The sequence below is a fragment of the Triticum urartu genome, chromosome 6A, assembly GCF_056163025.1.
Source record: "Triticum urartu cultivar PI428250 chromosome 6A, HENAU_Tu73, whole genome shotgun sequence".
Lineage (NCBI taxonomy): Eukaryota > Viridiplantae > Streptophyta > Magnoliopsida > Poales > Poaceae > Triticum > Triticum urartu.
Genome location: NC_141878.1, coordinates 362957398 through 362982599, shown reverse-complemented (window position 1 = coordinate 362982599; position 25202 = coordinate 362957398).

Here is a 25202-nt window from a genome sequence, read left to right as displayed (position 1 = left end):
CCTGTGGCGTGATCCACCGTGCCGTGTGCCTGCGCACGAAGAAAGAAGTTGCCAAGAAATTCCCCGTCCGCAAGAAAACGCTCCACCGCTCCTCGCATCGCCACGTCAGGATCGCTTGCCGTGGCAGGGCCATGCGCCACTTGCTGTGGCAGCGCAGTGACGCCAAGATCAAGCTCCGCCTCCACAACGGGTCCCGGTGGCCACGGCAGGCTGCCGCGCCTTCACTCTTGAGCTACGTAGCATCGTCTGGCCGGGCAAGTTCAAGACGAATCTGCCTCCTCGCTATGATGACACCCCCGACCCTGCGGAGTTCTTGCAGCTCTACGAGCTGAGCATCGAGGGGGCCAACGGCGACGAAAAGGTCATGGCGAACTGGTTTCCCATGACTCTCAAGGACGGCGCCCGCTCATGGCTCCTGAACCTGCCCCCGGGCTCAATCTCCTCCTGGGATCAGATGCGTGACAGCTTTGTCGCCAACTTCCAGGGCACTCGCGACTGCCCCCCGGCCGCGGGTGACCTACACCGCATCAAGCAACAGCCGAGAGAGACCCTCCAGAAGTACATCCAACTCTTCAACAACGTGCGCCTCAAGATCCCCAAGGTGATGGACGAGGCCATTATCTCAACGTTTTCCGATGGCGTCTGCGACATCAAGATGAAGGAGGAGCTCACCATCCATGAGGAGCTGTGCACGAAGTTGGAGCTGTTCAACATAGCAACCAAGTGTGCAAGAGCTGAGGAGGGGCATCTCTCCCTCCTCGAGCTCCTTGCTGCGGACCTAGAGGAGAAGAAGGCCAAGGTCAAGGACGTGAAGCACAAAGGGGTGGCCGTACTCGCGGTAGATCCAGATACCAAGTGCGTCCGAGACCTCCCTGATTCGTCCAAGGGCAGCCGTACGTTCTGCGCCTTCCACAACATGCGCAGCCACAACACCAACGACTGCCAAGAGCTCAGGGCCATTCGAGATGGATGGTTCGGTCGACGCCAAAAGCGCAATGACTGGGGCTATGCTCGAGGAGGTGGACAAGGTGGAGGATGTTGGGATGACCGCGATCCTTGGCAGGAGTGGCGCGACTAGCCTCACGAGGACCGATGGCAGGGCCAGCCTCTTGAGGGCGCCTGGAGGGACCAACCTCGCGAGGATCGTCCTCAGGGAAACACTGAACTCCCTCCGCTGCCGCAGCCGCCAAGGAGGAACGACGACCATCAGCAGGACGAAGGGGCTAGGGGTTTCCAGGAGCCGCGCGGCATCGCCTGCATCTTGGGTGGTGCTCAGGCTCCAGCTTCTCAGCGCATCTTCAAGCAGTTCTCTCACGAAGTGAATGCAGCCCTCCCCAAGCTCGAGGCCACGCGCCCGCTCAGATGGTCCAAGTACGCCATCACCTTCAGCTCGGCAGACCAGCTCAAATGCGCGGCAATCGCTGGCGTCCTCCCGATGCTCTGTTCACCCGTCATCAGCAATGTCCAAGTCACCAAGACCCTCATCGACGGTGGCGCATGGCTTAGTGTCCTGTCCGTAGAAACGTTTGACAGCCTTCAAGTGCCATACGACCAACTCCATCCCACCAAGCCTTTCTCAGGAGTGACTGACGGCTCCACCACCCCAATAGGGCAAGTTCATCTCCCTGTCACCTTTGGTCAGCGCGACAACTACCACACCAAGCTCGTCGACTTCGACGTCGCCCACATCCGCCTGCCGTACAACGCCATCCTTGGGTACCCAGCGCTGGCCAGATTCTTGGCAGTCACTCACCATGGCTACAACGTCCTCAAGATGTCGGGAAGCGGTGGAATCATTACAGTCCCATACGAAGAAAGAGACGCGGTGTGCTCCCTCCGGCGTGCCTTCCATGCTGCAGCAGTCGAAGACCCTGGCAGCGCATATGTGCAGTACCCTCCTGGAAACGAACGAAAAGATTATGGTAGGGTACGAAACCACCTCAAAGTTATTCTTTCCAATCAATCCGTTGGGCTATTCCTATAGGTGTCACAAACAGCCCTAGAGTTCATACTAGAATAACACCTTAAGACGCAAATCAACCAAAACCCTAATGTCACCTAGATACTCCAATGTCACCTCAAGTATCCGTGGGTATGATTATACGATATGCATCACACAATCTCAGATTCATCTATTCAACCAACACATAGAACCTCAAAGAGTGCCCCAAAGTTTCTACCAGATAATCACGATGAAAACGTGTGCCAACCCCTATGCATAGGTTCATGGGCGGAACCCGCAAGTTGATCACGAAAACATACATCAAGTGAATCACATGATATCCCATTGTCACCACAGATACGCACGGCAAGACATACATCAAGTGTTCTAAAATCTTTAAAGACTCAATCCGATAAGATAACTTCAAAGGGCAAACTCAATCCATTACAAGAGAGTAGAGGGGGCGAAGAAACATAAGATCCAACTATAATAGCAAAGCTCACGATACATCAAGATCGTGCCAAATCAAGAACACAATAGAGAGAGATCAAACACATAGCTACTGGTACATACCCTCAGCCCCGAGGGAGGACTACTCCCTCCTCATCATGGAGAGCACCGGGATGATGAAGATGGCCACCGGAGAGGGATTCCCCCTCCGGTAGGGTGCTGTAACGGGTCTAGATTGGCTTTCGGTGGCTACGGAGGCTTCTGGTGGCGGAACTCCTGATCTATTGTGTTCTCCGACCGTTTTAGGGTATATGGAGATATATAGGCGTCAGGGGAGCCACGAGGGTGGAGGGCGCGCCCAGGGGGGTGGGTGCGCCCCCTGCCTCGTGGCTTCCTCGTTGCTTCCCTTACGTGGACTCCAAGTCTCCTAGGTTGCTTTCCTTCCAAAAATAAGTTCCGTGAAGTTTCAGGTCAATTGGACTCCGTTTGATTTTCCTTTTCTACGATACTCTAAAACAAGGAAAAAACAGAAACTGGCACTGGGCTCTAGGTTAATAGGTTATTCCCAAAAATCATATAAAATAGCATATAAATTCATATAAAACATCCAAGGTTGATAATATAATAGCATGGAACAATCAAAAATTATAGATACGTTGGAGACGTATCAGGTCTCCATTTGCCTTGATTTCCATAGCTTTTGGTGATCATAGCTTTGGTTTCACAACCTAGGAGAGTATGGCGTCTAGCGAGGGAAATTACCACCGTAGAAGTCCTTACTTTGATGGTACTAGTTTTGCTAGTTGGAAGCATAAGATGAAAATGCATATTCTTGGACATAACCCTGCCGTTTGGGCTATTGTGCATATTGGCTTGCAAGGTGAATTCTTTGATGGGAGAGAACCGAACCGTGAAGCTACCGTGGAAGAGTTGAAGATGCTGCAATACAATGCTCAAGCTTGCGATATTCTCTTCAATGGATTGTGCCCCGAAGAATTCAACAAAATCAGCTGTCTTGAGAATGCAAAGGAAATTTGGGATACCTTGATTGTTATGCACAAAGGTACCGACTCCGTCAAGGAATCCAAATTGGATGTGCTTCAAAGTCAACTTGACAAGTTCAAAATGAAGGATGGTGAAGGTGTCGCTGAAATGTACTATAGGCTTTCTCTCATCACAAATGAGATTGTCGGGTTAGGAAGTGAAGAGATGACCGATAGATTCATCATCAAGAAGGTCTGAAGAGCCTTGGATGGAAAATATGATACCATGTGCACATTAATCCAAATGATGCCAAATTACAAATATCTCAAGCCAACGGAAGTCATTGGAAGAATTGTTGCTCATGAGATGTCACTTAAGGATAAGGAAGAGCTTCACAACAAGTCAAGTGGTGCTTACAAATCCTCATGTGATGCTCCCACATCATCAAGTTCAACAAGTTCCTACAATGAGCCTAATGGTGAAGAACTTCAACAAGTTCTACAAGAGTAGAAGCAAGGAGAGAAGTTCCAAGTCAAGGTCCTACAATGAGAAAAGATTTTCGAGTCATGAACGTAATTCCTACAATTGTGGAAGACCCGGACACTACTCCAATGAGTGTACAGCTCCCTACAAAAGAAGAGAATATTCTCCCAAAAGAAGAAGTGGAAGAGAAGAATCACCACCAAGAGAGAGAAGGAGTAGAGATGACCATTATGAATGAAGAACATCATGGAGAAGCAAGGATTCGGAAAGGAAGGACAAATCATCAAGGGGCTACACAAAATGAAGACATCAAGCTCATGTTGGTGAATGGGTATCCGGCTCCGACTCCGACAGTCACTCCGAGAGAAGTTATCATTCCGACTCCGAATATACTCAATATGAAGGTGTTGCCGGTCTAGCACTTGTGTCAACCAACTCCTACGACATATTTGAGTCACCAAATGAAGGAATTAGAAGATGCTTCATGGCTAAAGGCCCAAAGGTATCACACCCCGAGTATGTTGATTTCAATAGTGATGAAGATGATTTTCTAGGTGATGATGATTTAGTTGTTTACAATTCTAGTGATGAAAACTATGATGAACTTTCTATTAATCATGCAAATCAAGATAAAACGAATGACGATGATAAGAAGGAGATTGAGCATCTAACTAACGAACTAAACACTCTTAAGTTAGCTCATGAAACTACCTTGGAAAATCATCGAGAGCTTTTAAAGACTCATGAAAAGTTACGCTTTGAAAAGCTCAACCTTGAGCAAGAGCATGGGTTCTTAAAAGCGATCAATGATGATCTTCGCAATAAAAGTTCTTCTTACATTGCCAAGCATTTACTCTTGTCTACTTACATGCCACAAGTTAAATCTAGCAACAAGAGTAAGAAAGATTCTTCTTCTAGTAGTAACAATAATCATGCTAAATCCAATGTTGTTGCTTCTAGTAGTTATCTTGATTCCACTAATGATTCTCTTAGCCAAGTTACACTTCAGCAAGAAAATAGCTTATTGAAGGGAATTATAGAGAAAGGTGTTTACAAGAGCCTTGCCGGAAGTAAGCAATTTGAGGAAATTGTACGCAAGCAAGGAAGACACCGGAAGAATCAAGGAATTGGTTTTGAACGAAAGTTCAATGCCAATGGAGTTGAGTGGGAAGAAGATCAATACCCCAAGACGAAGTTTGTTACTAAACAAGGGAAGTATGATCCTACTTCTTTCCAAGGAACACAAGCTCAAGACGATCTTCCACCACAAGACCATAAGCAAAAAGGCAAGGACAAGCTTCAAGAGGAGATTGATGCATTTGAAGAAGCTCCCAAGGCCTTGGTCAAGTGGGTTCCCAAGACCAAATCAAGTTCCACTTCATCAAGTATGACTACAACTCCAAGGATTCCCATCAAGATGGTGTGGATCCCGAAGAAAAAGAACTAGAGAGTTCTTGAGGGTGACTCTGCCAACATACTTCACTCATATCTTTTGGCAAGGACATATGCAAACAACTTCCATATCTTGCACTAGTTCAAGGATTCACAAACCCTCTTGTTAGTAAGACAAGGGACAAGGTAACCTAATGCTTCATGGACATCATCTTATGTGAACATCACTCTATGTCTATGGATATCCTTGTTTGTTCCTTGTGGGACTAACCCATGTAGGTATTGAAAGTGCAACTCACTCCAATGGATTGCTCCAAATGATCTACATCAACATTAAGCATCTACATCTTCAACACCTACATGAAGTCATCATCGACAAAACCCAAGGTTAGTTCATCCCTCTTAGGGGGGATATCACATCTTGGGGGATCTTTACTCTAATCAATTGAGCTAAAGCAACTCTAATGGTGTGAACACAACAATGCTTTATGTGGAAGTGGTAACCCCACTTGTGCTTAAACGATGAGTATGACCTACGATCAAATGTTCTCATTTGACTCCTCAGTCAATATACTCATATATAGATGACCTAGTCATCGCCAATTTCTTGATAGATACTAGAGTGTTTGTGCATGCTTTGCCACATATTTCATTTGCCATTTAATTGTGTGAGCATGTTGGTTGAATATTTTACTCATTCAAGGACATCCACTTGTTGTCTTGATTGTTTGGCGTTTTTCTCCTTTGCCAAGTGGATGGACAAGAATCCTAAGAACCCCCTCTAGCTATCTATGCTTTTCAAATCTCAAACTCTATTCATGCTACATCACAAAGTTTGATCAAGTCAGATTCGAACCACTCTGTGTGAGGAGCACTTGGAGTCCCCGATTCGTCATAGACTTAAACTTCCAAAACCTCTTTGTGCATTTCTGTATGATCGAGTCATCCACTTCGGTCACACCGAGTTCACTAAGTTGATTTAGGTTTTCCATCTCAGTGCAACCGATTTGAACTTTTCGGTCACACCGAGTTGCAGTAACCGCTCGCGATTTTGCATCTCGGTGCCACCGAGTTGTTTCACTCGGTCACACCGACAGGCTCGGGATATATATACCCACGGGTGAGATTTTGGAAATTTCTTCAAACTCCTCAGCCCGCGCGTGTGTCCTGCTCTGCCTCCTCAGGTCTCCGAATCGTCTCCTCGCCGCCAGTGACCTCCCGCCGCTGGTTTCCATCGCCATCAACAGAAATCTGCTCCGCCGTTGCCGCCATAGCGAACCTCCACCGAACTAGGGTATGGGTTCGACTCTATGTGCTATTCCTTAACTCTGATTCATAGCACATTGCTTTACCATGATCATGACTGAGGTAGTCCGGGATTAGGGGGTCCTCGGATAGCCGGACTATATACTTTGGCCGGACTGTTGGACTATGAAGATACAAGATTGAAGACTTCGTCCCGTGTCCGGGTGGGACTCTCCTTTGCGTGGAAGGCAAGCTTGGCAATTCGGATATGTAGATCTCTTCCCTTGTAACCGACTCTATGTGACCCTAGCCCCCTCCGATGTCTATATAAACTGGAGGGTTTGGTCCGTAGGACAACAACAACAATCATAATCATAGGCTAGCTTCTAGGGTTTAGCCTCTATGATCTCGGGGTAGATCACATCTTGTAATACTCATATCATCAAGATCAATAAAGCATGAAGTAGGGTATTACCTCCATTGAAAGGGACGGAACCTGGGTAAACATTGTGTCCCCCGCCTCCTGTTACCACCAGCCTTAGATGCACAGTTCGGGACCCCCTACCCGAGATCCACCGGTTTTGACACCGACATTGGTGCTTTCATTGAGAGTTCCACTTTGCCGTCACGATAAGGCTTGATGGCTCGTCTTGTTGTCAATGACAACATTACCTCTGGGGGAGCCCTAGCTGCAGGCCAAACTCCCCGATTAGGCGATTTCGTCATGACCGCCCGTTCGGCCGTCGCGCCGACGATGACTTCTTGGGTCATCAAAAACTGCCTCCACGTCGGCTCAGGATTCACCGAGCAGATGGATCCAATGGAGCTCTCTTCCTGACCAAAGGGAGATTAACTCTTCGCCGGTCACCCATTAGATAGAGGTGGTGGAGGAGCAATGCAGCGATTCTTCCTCTATTTTGAGGACAAACTATGTCCGGATTCCCGAGCTCTCTGAGCCGGATATCCGTCTACGGGAGGACATGGCCCAAGCTTCGAACCTAGAATTAGACAGCGGGCTAGAACTATTGGGCAACGTCTCGGAGCCCGAACTGCCAAGCTCGGAAACTCCTCTGCCCCTGGGTCTCAGATCGGGTCAGGGTTTGGACCTAAATCTACCCACCCACCCTCACATAAGTGATCTTTCCCACATTAGACAAGAGCCCAAGAGACAACACATCACTATTGGGCCAGATTCCTCCTTGTAATGAGCAAGGTCAAGGACTATCGCGAGGAAGACGCAATTTCATTCTTTTGCAAAAATTGCACGGACAAGGGAATCCTCAACGCCATAAGTCGCCGTGACATAGCACACTTCGCTGACTTGGCAACCATAGTACAGAAGTACTGTGCGATGGAAAGCACCTGGAAAACCCAAACAAAATTCTGGGATCCTCTGGCTCTCACTAAACCCTCCGTCCGAACTAAAAGGGTGTACTCTCATAAGTCACGCGATCCAATTACAAAGAAACCAAAGCCCACTACAGGGCATGGAACCGTATTGGAGGGATGGCTCAATGAGCCATGCAAAATTCACAGTACACTGGATACCATGCCAACACATAGCCTTAGAGCATGTTGGATACTCTGGCAGGTGGCCAAGAGCGGCGAGGATCTCCTCATCAACAATACCACAGAGCACCAACCCGTGGAAAATAACAATATAGTACTGACAGTCTTTGAGACTTTTGCCTCAAATAATAGGCGCAAGTGAGCACTCCGCAGCCTCTCCGAAGTCTTCCACGTTGTAACAATAAATCCATGGAACGATACGGCTATAACCTTCAATGCCAGTGATGAACCTCAATTCCAAATAGCCCAAGCACCAGCCGCTTTGGTCCTTAGTCCAATTGTGGACGGCTTCCGGCTTACTAAAGTGCTCATGGACGGTGGCAGCGGGTTAAACCTCATCTACGAGGAGACTCTTAGCAAAATGGAAATAGACAAGAGCCGCATTGAGCAAAGTAGCACGACCTTCAGAGGAATCATCCCTAGCCGGGAGGCACGATGTGCGGGCAAACACACACTAGATGTGGTATTCGGCACGCTGGAGAATTATAGGTCCGAAGAAATTACATTCCAAGTGGCCCTGTTTAGTAGCGGATACCACGCCCTTTTAGGGTGGGAGGCATTCACGATCTTCCAAGCTATACCCCATTATAGGTACATGAAGCTCAAGATGCCTGGGCCCATTGGAATCATCACTCTAGCTAGTGATCCGGACATAGCACTCCTCGCCGAAAATAAAACCGCCACACTGGCCCTCGAGGCATTATCCGAAGCCCTCGCGGCCAAAGAACTAATTGCGTTGCGCTCCACAGTGGATAGGGATGACGTGATACTCGACAAAAGACCCAAGTCCACCTCTTTTAAACCAGTGGACAAAATAGTCAAATTCCAGGTCCACCCAATGGACCCTACAAAAACATCATCCATCGGGGCACAGCTGTACCCCACAATAGACGCCGCACTACGGGAGTTCTTGCGCGTGAATTGGGACATCTTCGCCTGGCATCCTTCAGACATGCCAGGAATCCCACGCAGGCTGGCCGACCATAGCCTAAACATTCTAAAGGGATACAAGCCGGTCAAGCAGACTCTTCGGCGTTTCTCAGAGCCCAAATGACAAGCCATGGGAGAAGAGCTAGCTAAGTTACTCGAGGCCAGATTCATTAGAGAAATAGAACATCCGGACTGGCTAGCAAACCTGGTGATGGTACCAAAGAAGGACAAATCCTGGCGCCTATGTGTCGATTTCAAGGACCTTAACAAGGCTTGCCCCAAGGATCCCTTCCCCCTCCCCTGCATCGATCAAATTATCGACGCTACCGCAGGACACGACTCATTGTGTTTCCTCGACGCATACTCCGGATACCATCAAATCAAGATTGCGGAGTCCGATCAAGCCGCAACGGCATTCATCACTCCATACGGCCCCTTCTGTTTTAACACCATGCCTTTCGGGCTCAAAAACGCCGGTGCAACCTATCAACGCATGATTTAGACATGCCTGGAAACACAAATCGGCAAAACAGTGGAGGCATACGTAGATGATGTGGTCATTAAAACCAGACACGTCGAATCCTTAATAGACGACTTGAGGCTTACGTTCGACAATCTCCGAACATATGACATCAAGCTCAATCCGGAAAAATGCGTTTTCGGCGTGCCCGACGGAAAGCTCTTGGGCTTCATCGTTTCCAACAGAGGAATTAAAGCAAATCCGGCTAAAATCCAAGCTCTGTCACAGTTGGCTATCCCAATAAACCTCAAGCAAATCCAGAAATTAATCGGATGCATGGCTGCATTAAGCCGCTTTATCCCCCGATTGGTAGAAAAGGCATTACCTCTTTATCGCCTTCTTCAGTGCACCGAACACTTTGAGTGGACGGATGCGGCCACGGCCGGATTGGAAGAAATAAAAGCCCTCTTGGCCAGCAACCCAATCTTGGCCGCACCAAATATCGGCGAACCAATGCTGTTATATATAGCGGCAACACACCAGGTTGTAAGCGCAGTGCTCATCGTCGAACGAGAGACGGACGAACATAAGTTCCCGCTTCAAAAGCCGGTATACTACGTATCCACTGTCCTCACTCCATGCAAATCACGGTACCCACATTATCAGAAGATAGCATACGCGGTCTTCATGGCATCCCGAAAACTACGACACTACTTTCAAGAGTGTTCAATTACGGTGGCCTCTGAAGTACCACTCAATGACATAATAAATAACTGCGATGCCACGGGCCGGATTGCTAAATGGGCTATTGAGCTCCTCCCGTTCGACATAACATACAAACCACGTCGAGCCATTAAGTCGCAAGTACTGGCTGATTTCGTCGCCGAATAGACTGAAGCCGAACTCCCTAAAGAGTACGGCGCGTACTCCAATTGGATCATGCACTTCGACGGCTCTAAGATGCTGACCGGTCTGGGGGCAGGCATCGTCCTAACATCCCCCACCGAAGTTACAGTCCAATACGTACTCCAAATATTATACACAGACTCCAACAATGCAGCAGAATATGAGGCCCTGTTGCATGGTCTCCGGATGGCAGTTTCCATGGGCATTCAACGCCTAGAGGTGCATGGGGATTCGAACCTCGCAATATCTCAAATAAATGCAGACTTTGACGCCAAGGACCCAAAAATGGCGGCTTATCGCAATGTTGTCCTCAAAATGTCAGCTCGGTTCGAGGGGCTCGAATTCCACCATGTGGTCCGAGAAAACAATCAAGCGGCGGATATCCTCGCCCGCATCGGCGCTAAGAGCGACCTTGTCCCACCTAATATCTTCTTGGAAAGGCTATTTAAGCCATCCGGGGTGTGGGAAGGGGAGACTGGCAACAACAGTCCGGATCCGTCCACAACTCCAGATCCCGAACACTCTGGCGTAATCGGAGGCTCCGCCACCAAAATAACACCTTCGGCCCATGTGATTATGGCTGTCATCGCCCCGTGGATAGAACCCTTCTTGGCTTAGCTAAATAGGCAAGAACTCCCTGAGGACCCAAACGAGGCACGTTGCATTGTGCGGCGGTCTAAAGCCTACAAGGTCCACGAGGGAGAGCTCTATAAGAAAAGTGCTACCGGAGTATTTCAAAGGTGCATCTCTGAAGAGGAAGGATGACAACTTTTGGCAGAAATTCATGCTGGACTCGGCGGCCATCATGCCGCAGCTCGGGCCCTTGTAAGCAAGGCCTTCCGTACAGGTTTCTACTGGCCGACTGCCCGAGCAGACGCACAGGACCTCATCCAACATTGCATCGGTTGCCAGCTTTTTGCAAACCAAAGCCATATGCCACCTACAACTCTGCAAACAATCCCCATTACTTGGCACTTTGTGGTCTGGGGGCTTGATATGGCCGGACCCCTTAAAGGAGGAAGCCATAAGAAAAAGTACCTATTGGTCATGCTGGATAAATTCACCAAATGGATAGAAGCCAAACCAGTTAAAATGGCCAAGTCCAGACCAGTGATAGACATCATATCCGGGGTTGTACACCATTATGGTGTCCCACACAGCATCATCACCGATAACGGCTCGAACTTCACAGCCGACGAGGTAAAAACTTGGTGCGGCAACATGGGCATTAAGCTCGATTATGCCTCCGTCTATCACCCCCAAACAAACAGTCAAGTTGAACGAGAAAATGGTCTTATTATGAGCGACATTAAACCCAGATTAGTGCGATCCTTGAAGGAATCAGATATGCATTGGGTTGAGGAGCTCGACTCCGTACTATCGGGGCTGCGGACCATGCCGAATCCCACTACCAGATACACACCATTTTTATGGTGTACGACACAGAGGCGGTACTGCCCTGCGACATCATTCATGACTCACCTCGAGTGCGCATGTACGATGAGAAAGAAGCCGAGCTTGATCGGCAGGACAGTTCAGATGCCCTGGAGGAGGAGCGTGACATTGCAAAAGCCTGCTCCGCATTCTATCAGCAACATGCTCGACGGTATCAAAGCAGATAAGTACGGGCCAAAACTTATAACATTGGCAAACTCGTTCTACGCCTACTAGAGAAGAAAAGGGACAAACTCAAGCCCAAATGGGAAGGTCCCTTCATCATCGACAAAGTTCTCACCGGTGAAGCGTACCGTCTTCGTGATGCATCGGACAATCTACTCGAGCCAAACCCATGGAACGCGGCCAGACTCCGAAGGTTCTACGCCTAGTGCCGGACTCTCTGTTCATCTCCTTACCTTCGCCCTTTTTTTCATATATATCCGCTATCTTTCTTTCTTTCTTTCTTTCTTTCTTCCCTTTTTCTTCACGGCCTTAAAAGGTTAAAATGTGTCTTGACTACAAAATCTTGACGCGCCATGCATGCTCATTATACCCGGGGTCTTCTTATACCGAAGCTTAATATAACTATGTTCTGGGCTCTATGCCCCCTGCACATGTGTTACTTTTCCACATGTACCTTTTCTCCGCCATTATATGCATTGGTATGACTTAAGTTTTGGCCAAGCTGGGTTGCCTGGCTCTTGTGTTTATGCCCTACATTCCCATTCATTCGGCTAGGGCATAAGGGGAGCACCTCTGCGATTGTTATTGCCGGGTCAGCCGGATGTGTACCTCAAACTGGGTGAAGCCGAAAGCTAGCATTCTTAAGGGAATATTCGGTCGGTGAACAAAAGATGACTTTTACTTATTGCAATACATGCCCCCAGATGTTTATATCCCGTGTCTCTTTTCGCAGTTCGGACATGCACATTAATGCATGTGTACCCAGGGAAAGGAACCCTTAAAGGAACTATTCTCCCTAGAAGATGTTTCTTACTATCCATGTAATATAACATAGCTAGTTGGGTACTTGTCTGTTCAAGCACTTATGACCCCTACGCCTGGTTTCCACGCGTACCCCGGTTTTTACATAACTGAGTGGGTATTCGGATACACTCCGGACTGTCAGGTCCGGAGGTCGAAGGGAAAAGGTCCGCCATGACAAATGATTTACAATCCAGCTAGGGACAAAATATGTCACTTGAAGTACACAGTCACTTAGACTGACTAAATTCTTCTTCTATACCATCCAACAGGCTGTCTAGCCTACAATCCTATTGGGAATACGTGGCGGCTAATTTTTACCTGCTCATATACCAGACTAATGGGGATCTCTTTCCCATCAGACCCTACAGGCCCGACCTCGGCCATGTGCTTCGGGTCAGCCTTGGTATATCGCGTCTTCACCATGGCCCAGGCTTCCCTTGCACCTTGTCGGCAGGCAGATATCTTCCATAATCGGAAGCGCCGCCACGCTCCCTTGAGCATCTCTACGAGCTCCCCCATGCCTCCTAGCAGGGAGGCGGATGGCCACAAGGCCTAGGCAATGCCCTACATCACCTGCCGAACTTGTTTGTATAGTTGTGAGAGCTCTGGCAGAAGATCGCCCGCAGATCCAGGCATCTCCTCTTCGGGACGACCCGTCAGCATACCTACAAATATAACTCTGTTAGCCAGTTTCTTCACCGAACTCTATAAAAGTTCGTTCAAGCACTTACTAAAAATGCCGCATTGAATCCTCTTATTCTCCTTTATGGAGTCAGCTAGCTGGGCCCGAACATCTTTCAGTTCAACGCCCAGCCGGGTATTGGCATCTTGGAGATCATTTTTCTCCTGCCTAACCCACGTAAGCACACACTCGCCAGCCTCTAGCTATCATTGAGCATGTTGCTCATCCCCTCACACGATCTTCGGATTCACTCCGGGATCATCTGCATAATCTATTGTTAGATTTTTCATGCATGCCGAATACTAACTGGTACATGTCATTTCATTCTTTTCGATCAGGACAAGTATTACTAGATGGGTCCTTCTTGGACTCCTCCATTCCGGCAACTGCGACCCGTAGCTGGGCTTTGCACTCCTCTAGCTCTTGAGACAACTGGGTATTCTTCTCCGTAGGAACCTACACATATAATGATCCTTAAATCAGTTGTGCCAACTGTTTCAAGTCTCAGGGCTATTGATATACATAATTATCATATTTTCTTACCCGTATATCATTTACATATTGGTCCGTGGCTCTGGCGAGGCCATTTTGAGCAGCTTGGATGTACGCATCTCAGGAGTTGAAGGCATCAAACGCCTCTTCGGAGAAACCAGGGTCCCGGAGTACGGCCCGGCGACGCTTGTGATTCATGGCACTCTCCACTTCGGAATTCGTAGCGGACAGCCTATCCGCATCCTCTGTAGGAGGAACATCCAGTGTTGTCCACACGTTGGCATCTGCCCCTAAGTCCGGCTCTGGAGTCCGGCTAGTGGAGGCGTGGCCGGCAGGCTCTCCGGACACGGTCCGGCGAGCGTTTTTTCTACCAGGAACCATGGACGTTATTATATTTTAAAGACAACAACCACGGAGCAGGGTTCTTTTTCATACCTCTGCGATGACGTCTCAGTCCTGACCGCCTTCCTTTTAAGCCTACCCGGCTTCGGTGCCCCTTGTTGATGAGTCACCGCGGGTTCGGCATGGCGCCTCGAGGTCCTTCCCTGTAAGACGCAATACGTGTGCGGTGGGTGAAGTGCAAAAAGGGATCCTTCTTGGAAGTTCGAACTCCGGTTTTACTTACATGCGATGTAGGGAGCAGGCCAGGATAATCAGCTATGATGGCCACCAAGGTAGCGTCGCAGCTTAACTAATAGAACGTCTTGTCGATGAGCTCCAGAAATATTTCAGGATCTTCTTCGAGTCCGGGGTCGAGGGCCCGGTCAGGGTCCTCTGGCTGTGGAGACGGGCTATGGACCTCCCTCACAACTTTTCGCAGTTCCATCTATGAAATAGCAAGCTAAATATTTATGATGAAGAATGCGGGAAGGTCTGGGGTAAAAGGTAGCAGCTCACCCAGTTTGGGGGGTTGTACATGGAGAGTTCGTCCCGTGGCTTATTGCGGATGAACTCCTCTTCCTCTCCTTTGTACAAATCGGACAGTATTTTCGCTAGAGCAGCGGCGGAGTCCAGACCTTTATGACCGTAGCGGGTGGCATCGTCTTCTCCATTGAAGTGCCACATGGGTTTCCCCCGATACTGATGTGGCTGCACCCCCCACATTATACATATTGACGTAACCTCGACTATTGTCAGTCCTGATTTGGCCAGCGTTTTTTATCCTGCCCATCAGGTAAAGGACCTCTCTGTTATCTTCCTCCTGGGGGCACTAAGGGCGCCAGCTGCGGCGTTTCTTCAAAGGGGCATTGTTAAACTCAGGAAGGCCCATCCGAATAGGGTGTGGAAGGGGGGCATCCTCTATATAAAACCACTCCGAAGGCCAGTCTTTGGATGTCTTCTTCGGAGTACCGGATAGGTATCTGGTCTCGGCGATGCACCATATTTTGGCTCCGCCCACTTGATATATCGACCCCTCCTGTGTACGGGGTACGAGGCAGAATAGCCTCTTCCATAGCTCGAAATGAGCTTCGCAGCCCAGAAACAACTCACAAAAGGCGACGTAGCCGGCGATGTGTAATATGGAGGCGGGAGTAAAGTTATGCAGCTGGAGGCCATAGAACTCCAGGAGCCCGCGGAGGAACAGATGGATTGGAAATCCGAGTCCCCTCAATAAGTAAGGGACAAGGCATACCCGCTCCCCCTGGATGGGTTGGGAAAGCTCTCTGCTTGCTCCCCGCCATTATAAGTGGCTAGTCCAGCTCGGACGGGGACCATATACGCAGGAGGGAGAAACCCCTGGGTCTGCAACTCTACTAATTGGCTATGGGGGACGGAACACTTCTCCCAATTGCCTTGCTTAGTGCTACGGGAGCGAGAGGAGGAGCCGCGATGGCCGGCCATGATGGGATGGACTTTTCCGGGCGCGCTCCGATGGATACTCGTTGCGGGAGGATGGTGTGATCTGTATCTGAGGATTGCCGACTCTTTAAATAGACGATTTACTTACATGGTTAGGGTGGCAAGTGTAAAAATGCCCTGACTTCTCGCATTCGCTCGACACGTGGAAGATAGCCATTATTAAAGCATAGAAGCCGAGGAGTGCAACATTCATGGGAAGCCGGACACTACTCGTTGCGACAGGTACTCGGGATTTGGAGAAGAACCCTACTTGCAATGCCAAAGACAATCTTCGCGTCCGACTCATCTTCATTGAAGCCTGGTTCAAGGGCTACTGAGGGAGTCCGGGATTAGGGGGTCCTTAGACAGCCGGACTATATACTTTGGCCGGACTGTTGGACTATGAAGATACAAGATTGAAGACTTCGTCTTGTGTCTGGGTGGGACTCTCCTTTGCGTGGAAGGCAGCTTGGCAATTCGGATACATAGATCTCTTCCCTTGTAACCGACTCTGTGTAACCCTAGCCCCCTCCGGTGTCTATATAAACTGAAGGGTTTAGTCCGTAGGACAACAACAACAATCATAATCATAGGCTAGCTTCTAGGGTTTAGCCTCTACGATCTCGGGGTAGATCAACTCTGGTAATACTCATATCATCAAGATTAATCAAGCAGGAAGTAGGGTATTACCTCCATCGGGAGGGCCCGAACCTGGGTAAACATTGTGTCCCCCACCTCCTGTTACCATCAGCCTTAGATGCACAGTTCGGGACCCCCTACCTGAGATCCACCGTTTTTGACACCGACAATGACCACGTATGCAAAAAATCCATCCACCGGAAACTTCCTTTAGGTTAGATTGGATTTGAAAATTCAGGGTTAGGTCTCCGCTGAATTCATCTCGGACCGACCGAGTTGCAGAAATCGGTCTCACCGATTTGGCTTAGGCCATAGCACATGCATTTTCGGTTTGACCGAAAATTGCAAATCGGTGTGACCAAGTTCGATTCTCTGTGAAACCCTAGCAGTCTCGGTGCCACCAAACTGTGACTCAGTCTGACCTAGTTTACTAGTTTAGGTTCCAAAAGCTGCTTCGGTATCACCGAGTTTATCAAGTCGGTAGCACCGAAATGCTTTCTATGGAGAACTAAAACTAAGTTTTTAAGTCATATGTTTTGCAAAAACTCTGTACTTTGTGATGCTCATCCACTCTACCTCATCTACATCTATTCACAGGGTTTGCTGTCAGTGATTGCCAAGATGTCTGACCAGAGTGACAGTCAGAACAAATCTGAGGAACATGTGCAATTGAGTGAGGGTTCAGACCCCTCAAGCAGCTATGATGAGGGCAGTAGAAGCACACCCGGTAACTTGCCCAAGGCAGCCACTAGAGCAAGGAATAAGAAAACCTCAGACTCTAAGGATGAAGACTATGTGGCTGTTGAGGATGAGGCCACCTCAAAGAAGAAAGTGTTCAAGAAGGAGTATGACTCAGCTTCTACAACAAAGCCAGGGATGCACAAGAAGGCACCTGCCAAGAGAATGCTTGATACGTCAATTTTGCATCATGCTTTTATATCGATATTTATTGCATTATGGGCTGTTATTACACATTATCACTACAAAAAAATACACTTCCGTGATGATACGTGTTTGTCACAGTAGGTCGCTTTTTTTGTCATGCATGTACATCCATGACAAATTTATGACAGAATCAAGATAGTCATAACTGTGCTGTCGTAGAAGTGTTCCATGACATTACCAAAATTATCATCACGGAAGTGTCCACTTCCATGATGATAAATCGCGCGTCACAGAAGTGCTTTCGTTAAGGGTGACCGACACGTGGTATCCACCGTAACGGAACGCCATTAAGCTATCGGGTCGGGTTTTGGATTCGATAACCCGTTAACAGCCCCGATCAATGGGAAATTTCCATGTGTAAAATTCTTATTGGCCGGACGAAACACGTGTCAGCTTGTCAGTGGGTCAGATAGGCGCCTATGATACGTCGACACGTGGCATGACCCAACAGAGGCCCATTCCTATGAAAAGGCCCGCCCGTTTGACCTGGTCAAAAGGTGGCGGGCTGGCCCATGTAAAGCCTGTTAATGGCCTGTTCGCATATAGCCCATTTACAGCCTGCTAACCCAAGGCCTGTTACGCCCTATCCGAATTAGGCCCAGTAGCATCATCTGGGCCATCCAATATGATTCCAGCCCGTTTTCACTTCTGGCCCATTTATGGCCCATGACGTCTTTCGGCCCATATGAGGCCCTATGTAACTCTTGGCCTATTAACGGCCCGTGGTGAAACTGGCCCGTAATGAACAGTGTATCACTTTACGCCCATTAACGGCCCGTGGTGAAACTGGCTCGTAATGAACATTGTATCACTTTATACCCATTAACGGTCCGTTATTCCGTTGGGCCGTTTCCAGCCCATGTTATCTTTCAGCCTTCTCAGAGCCCATTTATACTTGGGCTCATTTCCAGCATTCATTTACTTACAGCCCGTTACTGTCATTTTCTGCTTGTGGGCCAAATTCAGCCCATGGTTATAGTCGGCCCGTTTGTGGTCCGTTAATACGTTGGGCCATTTTCATAGCGTCATTAAATATGGCCTATTAACGATGGCCCGTTACGGTCGGCCCGTGAATGGACAATTCCAACTCTAGCCCGTTTACGGCCATAATGCGGCCTGTTATTGGCCCATGTTTGGCCAATCGATCATATGACCTGTATAAGGCCCATTGATGATACGACCCGTAGAAGGCCCACTGTTTCTACGGCCCGTAGGAGGCCCAGTGTCAGTACAGTAAATAATAGCCCATGGTTATTGTGGCCTAGTTTTAAAAAATAGGTTATTGCAGCCACTAGTTAACCGTGGAAAAAGAACTGCAATGACTACAAGCAAACAAATAAACAAGACAACAAGGAAATAAATAAGCAAGCAACTAACGCTAGGCTATCTCGGCTATTACACATATTACATCCACTGGGCATCAAAGTTTGCCACCAGTGCAAATATAGGGAACAAAGCAGCATATCATATACACTGGCCGTCAAAATTGACCACCAGTGCAAATAAACACGGCAGCAAAACAAGAGCATAACTGAAACAACTTCAGAAGAGCTCAAGAAACGTTATCCTGGGTATCCACCATGCTGGCAATAAGCTTAGCAAGCTGATTAGCTTTGTCCTGTTTGGCGCTAAACTCCTCCAACGCTTGCTGTTGCACCAGAAAGTATGCATCTGAATGCTCCAGGGACTTCCGCAGTCCTTCCGCTTCTTGTCGCAGCACAGCTGATCGCTGTCTTTCAACTTGTAGTTGAGACTCAGGAAACCAAACTGATTCAGGCAGTGAGTTTGAATAGCTTGTGCAAGCAGTAGTGGCCAGTAACTCCAACACTAAACCAAGACAGGATGTGTCACTATCCTGAACCTTATCTGCATTACTTCCTTTACCGTTGCTTAATAAGGCACTCTTCCCCAATATTCTATCAGCATTCTAAAAGAAGAAACAAGCAGACACATAACAAGTTTAGCATGTACTAGTATATGAAACTCATTTCGGTGAACCAGTTCATTAGTAAGGTGGACAGGATTAAACTACCAAGTCTTCTATTTCCAAGTACTAGTACATAATAAAAGCATCAAACAAACATATATCTATGTCCTATGGTAGCAATGGAATCTTAAATTAGAACAATTGTTCTTCAAGTTTAGGCACTTGTTCTACATGAACATAGTACAGTAAGAAGCAAGAATATAATACTTCAAAATAGAAAATGAGCTCATAGACCTTACCACATTCTTGGTTCAGGACCAGTACAGAACAAGGCGTTCCCAGTCATCATCCAATAAATGTGTCTTAGGAGAACGTAAGGGAATTTGATGAGTTTCTTTGCCGGTGAAGTATGTTTTCTTTTGGTAATTCTGATACTGCCACCAAGCATTCTTGAAGATAGCAGAGGTATTAGCACAGGTTACCTCATCCTGAGTTTCCAAATTAGTCCTTCTCTATAGAGAAAAATGGGAAAATATGATGTATTATAACCATCATGGAGGTAGGATGTATGGGACGAAGCAAAGTAATTGCCATGAGTAGCATTACTTACACATAACTCCTGGACAAACACCTGCAACTAGCATTTTCCTTCATCTTCAGTATAATATTTCCAAGATGGGAAGATACGCACATACGATTTAACAACATCAAATGCGATAAATGCTAAACTACGACTAGCTGGTTGTGCTTCCTCCACAGGAATAGGCGTACTAACTGGTGGAGTTGGGGTTCGCCGTGATAGTACTGGCCCTTTGGGCACTGGATCTGCCTTACTAACTGCTCTTGTTTGGGAGCTCTGTGGTGGAGATGGTGCTGTGTCAACAGGAACTGGGTTACTATCGGCTGGGGTTAGGGTTAGATTGGGTGAAGCTGGTTCTCTGTCCATCGTAGTAGGGGTACAATCTGCGAGAGTTTGGGTTATGTGTGGCAGGGCTGGTTCTTGTGCATGTACAACCGGGGTGCTATCTCCACCAAGAGGTAGCACTGTTTTATTTGAAGACCGTGTTTTTAGTCCGCTAGATACTGGCATCACCCGCTCCAATTCAAATGGCTGATAAACATGAAACATAGTTGAATGTACAGACATTGTATGAGAGACAGATGCAATAGATAGTGTGGAAAAAGAGGGCATGAAATAGTTGACATGTATATTGTTTAACTAAAACAGATAGCATGACATAATTTCACATATATGATGTCTATCTAAACTGGATAGCATAGCATAACATAATTCAAAGATATCATGAATAACTAAACATGATCGCATGACATAATTCACCTACATGTTATCTAAGTAATCAGGATCGCATCATTTAATTCACATATGTGATTTATATGCTAAACAGAGGGCATTCGATATGATGTCTGAACTAAGAACATGGTGTTGAATATTGTGTATATGATGTCTAAACTATGCAATACAAGACACCGTATGCATGATATGAGCAGTATAACCATGCCAAGTTAGAGCATACACCTCAGTGGGGGAATAGGACTGGTCATCTGTCTCTGAATCCATCTCCGAGGAGCTATCGGGACCCAACAAGAGATCTGCCTCGACCGGTAGCATTGTCTGCTCTGAAGGCCTTGTTTTCACTCCAGATTTTTCCATCTCCCACCCAAATGGCTGATTCACAGGAAGAGTAGTTTAATGTACAAACATTGTCGACAAATGGAAATGTAATGAAGAAAAGGATGGGCAAGATATCATTCAAATATATGATGCCTAGTTAAACACGATGGCATTGCACATTTCACATATATTATGGCTGGCTAAAAGACATGAGACTGCATAATTCCCATATATGATATAGAAACTAAACAGGTGGCATTACAAAACATGTCTAAACTAAGCAGATGACATATATGATGTCAAAAGTAGGCACTGCAGTGCAACATATTCATGATATGACTAACATCATCATGCCAAGGTAGAGCAAACACCTTGGGGGGTAAATTGGAGTGGTCAGCGGCGTCCGAATCCGCCTCAGAATAGATATCTTCCTCTGGATTACAATCTGGAGAGGGGTGGGGAGGGTTTGCCATTGAACCCACCATGGAGCGATGTCTGCATGACATTGTATTACCGCGCAAAACTCTTCTCTTTTTCTCTACATGTTCAGCATGACCGTGTACAATATCTGACATGCATACGAAAAAATATGGTGAGATTATGTAAGGAGAGCATGCAAAAATTTAGAGTGATGGTAACAACCAGTGGATCGATGTTTTTTCGTTGAACCAAAATAGCCCTAATGGATTGACGTGAATGTATAGTAATAAGTGATGCAACAAGTGTACAACCTCTTTGCCGTAGCCGTGTCGACCTCAGCATCATTGGGTTTGTCGCTGAAGCAGTTGAGGCAGAGGTGGCTGTCGGAGGTGTGGAGGAAGATCTGGGGAATCTGTAGACGGCGTCCAGGGCACTGCTCTATTGTGACGGTTCATTCTGTCGTTGGAGCAGCTCCGATGAGCCATAAGACGTCAAGGCTGAAGCAACACAAGACAGACATCGTCAATCTCAAGTGGGATTCTAATAGCATCTCCAATAGATGATGTAAAATGGATGTAAAATTAACATCACCAAAAACCACCTGACTACAATAGATGAGGTAAAAAATGGTTGACTCTGAATTTAACTGTCAAAACTGAAATTTACTGTGGAATCTGAATGCTACTGTCGAAACTGAATGCAATGGTAGCAGAGAGGCACTTGACATGTAGTTTAGGGAGGGACTGCAGTTCATATTCAACCTGCACCCCCTGAGCCGCCAGCCACCACCGGCCGAACCGCCGGCCCCAGCGCTGCCTCGCCGCCCTGAAACAACTCGCCATCGCCGCCCCGGCCAGCCCTCTAGGCCCCCCGCCCCCACCCTGAACCCTAAGATAGATAGTGGGGTACTGGGGTATCTTTCATGAGCTCTCAAGAGAAATGATTATTCAAAATTTTTATGCTCGGCTTTCTGGTAACAATCGCACCATGCTTGATACTTCTTGTGCTGGCTCTTTTAGGATGAAGACTATTGAATGCAAATGGGATTTATTGGAAAGAATTAAACACAACTCTGAAGATTGGGACCTTGACAGTGGTAAGGAGTCAGGTATGACACCTAGTTTTGATTGTGTTAAATCTTTTATGGATACCGATATTTTCCGTAAATTTAGCACTAAATATGGACTTGACTCTGAGATAGTAGCTTCTTTCTGTGAATCTTTTAGTGCCTATGTTGATCTACCCAAGGAGAAGTGGTATAAATATCATCCTCCCATAGAAGTAAAAGTAGTTGCACCTATTAAAGTTGAAGAAAAGACTATCACTTATAATGATCCTATTGTTCCTACTTCTTATGTTGAGAAACCACCTTTCCCTGTTAGGATAAAGGATCATGCTAAAGCTTCAACTGTAGTTCGTAAAAGCAATATTAAAACATATACACCTCCTGAGCAAGTTAAAGTTGAACCTAATATTGCTATTGTTAAAGATCTCTTGTCTGATAATATAGATGGGCATGTTATTTATTTCTGTGATGAAACTGCTAGAATTGCTAAACCTTGTGATAAAGATAAACCTAGACCTGTGGTAGGCATGCCTGTTATTTCTGTTAAAATAGGAGATCATTGTTATCATGGCTTATGTGATATGGGTGCTACTGCTAGTGCAATACCTATTAGCCTTTATAGAGAAATTATGCATGATATTGCACCTGTTGAGTTAGAAGAAATTGATGTTACAATTAAACTTGCCAATAGAGATACTATTTCACCGATGGGAGTTGTTAGAGATGTTGAAGTCTTGTGTGGGAAAACTAAATATCCTGCTGATTTTCTTGTTCTTGGTTCCCCACAAGATAGCTTTTTCCCCATTATATTTGGTAGACCCTTCTTGAACACCGTTAATGCTACCATAGATTGCAAAAGAGATGTCATTACTATCGGACTCATGAATTTAATTTTTCTAAATTCAGTAGGCAACACCGAGAAGAAGAATTACCTAGTAAGGATGAAATTATTGGTCTTGCTTCTATTGCCGTACCTCCTAGTGATCCTTTAGAACAATACTTGCTAGACCATGAAAATGATATGTTTATGAATGAAAGAAGGGAATTAGATGAAGTATTCTTTAAACAGGAACCTATTCTGAAAAACAATTTACCTATTGAAATCCTAGGGGATCCTCCTCCACCCAAGGGTGATCCCGTGTTTGAGCTTAAACTGTTACCTGATACTCTTAAATATGCTTATCTTGATGAGAAAAAGATATATCCTATTATTATTAGTACTAACCTTTCAAAGCATGAGGAAGAGAGATTATTGAAAACTCTGAAGAAGCACCGCGCTGCTACTGGGTATACTCTTGATGATCTTAAGGGCATTAGTCCCACTCTATGTCAACATAAAATTAATTTGGAAGAAGATGCTAAACCAGTTCGTGATCATCAACGCTGGCTGAATCCTAAAATGAAAGAAGTGGTAAGAAAGGAGATACTAAAGCTCCTTGAGGCAGGTATAATTTATCCCATTGCTGATAGTCAATGGGTAAGCCCTATCCATTGTGTCCCTAAGAAGGGAGGTATTACTGTTGTTCCTAATGATAAAGATGAATTGATTCCTCAAAGAATTATTACAGGTTATAGGATGGTAATTGATTTCCGCAGATTAAATAAGGCTACTAAAAAGGATCATTACCCCTTACCCTTTATTGATCAAATTCTAGAAAGATTGTCCAAACATACACATTTTTGCTTTCTAGATGGTTATTCTGGTTTCTCTCAAATACCTGTGTCAGCCAAAGATCAATCAAAGACTACTTTTTCATGCCCTTTTGGTACTTTTGCTTATAGACGTATGCCTTTTGGTTTATGTAATGCACCTGCTACCTTTCAAAGATGCATGATGGCTATATTCTCTGACTTTTGTGAAAAGATTTGTGAGGTTTTCATGGACGACTTTTCTGTATATGGATCTTATTTTGATGATTGCTTGAGAAACCTTGATCGAGTTTTGCAGAGATGTGAAGAAACCAATCTTGTCTTGAATTGGGAAAAGTGCCACTTTATGGTGAATGAAGGTATTGTCTTGGGTCATAAAGTTTCTGAAAGAGGTATCGAAGTTGATAAAGCCAAGGTTGATGCTATTGAAAAGATGCCGCATCCCAAGGACATCAAAGGTATAAGAAGTTTCCTTGGTCATGCCGGTTTTTATAGGAGGTTCATTAAGGACTTCTCGAAAATTTCTCGGCCTCTGACTAATTTATTACATAAAGATATACCATTTGTCTTTGATGATGATTGTGTAGAAGCATTTGAAATACTTAAGAAAGCATTGATCTCTGCACCTATTGTTCAGCCACCGGATTGGAATTTACCCTTTGAAATAATGTGTGATGCTAGTGATTATGTTGTAGGTGTTGTTCTAGGACAAAGAGTTGATAAGGAACTAAATGTTATTCAATATTCTAGTAAAACTCTAGACAATGCTCAAAGAAATTATGCTACTACCGAAAAAGAATTCTTAGCAGTTGTATTTGCTTGTGATAAGTTTAGACCTTATATTGTGGATTCTAATGTAACTATTCACACTGATCATGCTGCTATTAAATATCTTATGGAAAGGAAAGATGCTAAACCTGGACTTATTAGATGGGTTCTCTTGCTACAAGAATTTGATTTGCACATTGTTGATAGAAAAGGAGCTGAGAACCCCGTTGCAGACAACTTGTCTAGGTGAGAAAATTTGCTTGATGACCCACTACCTATTGATGATAGCTATCTTGATGAGCAATTAAGTGTCATAAATTCTTCTCATACTGCTCCATGGTATGCTGATTATGCTA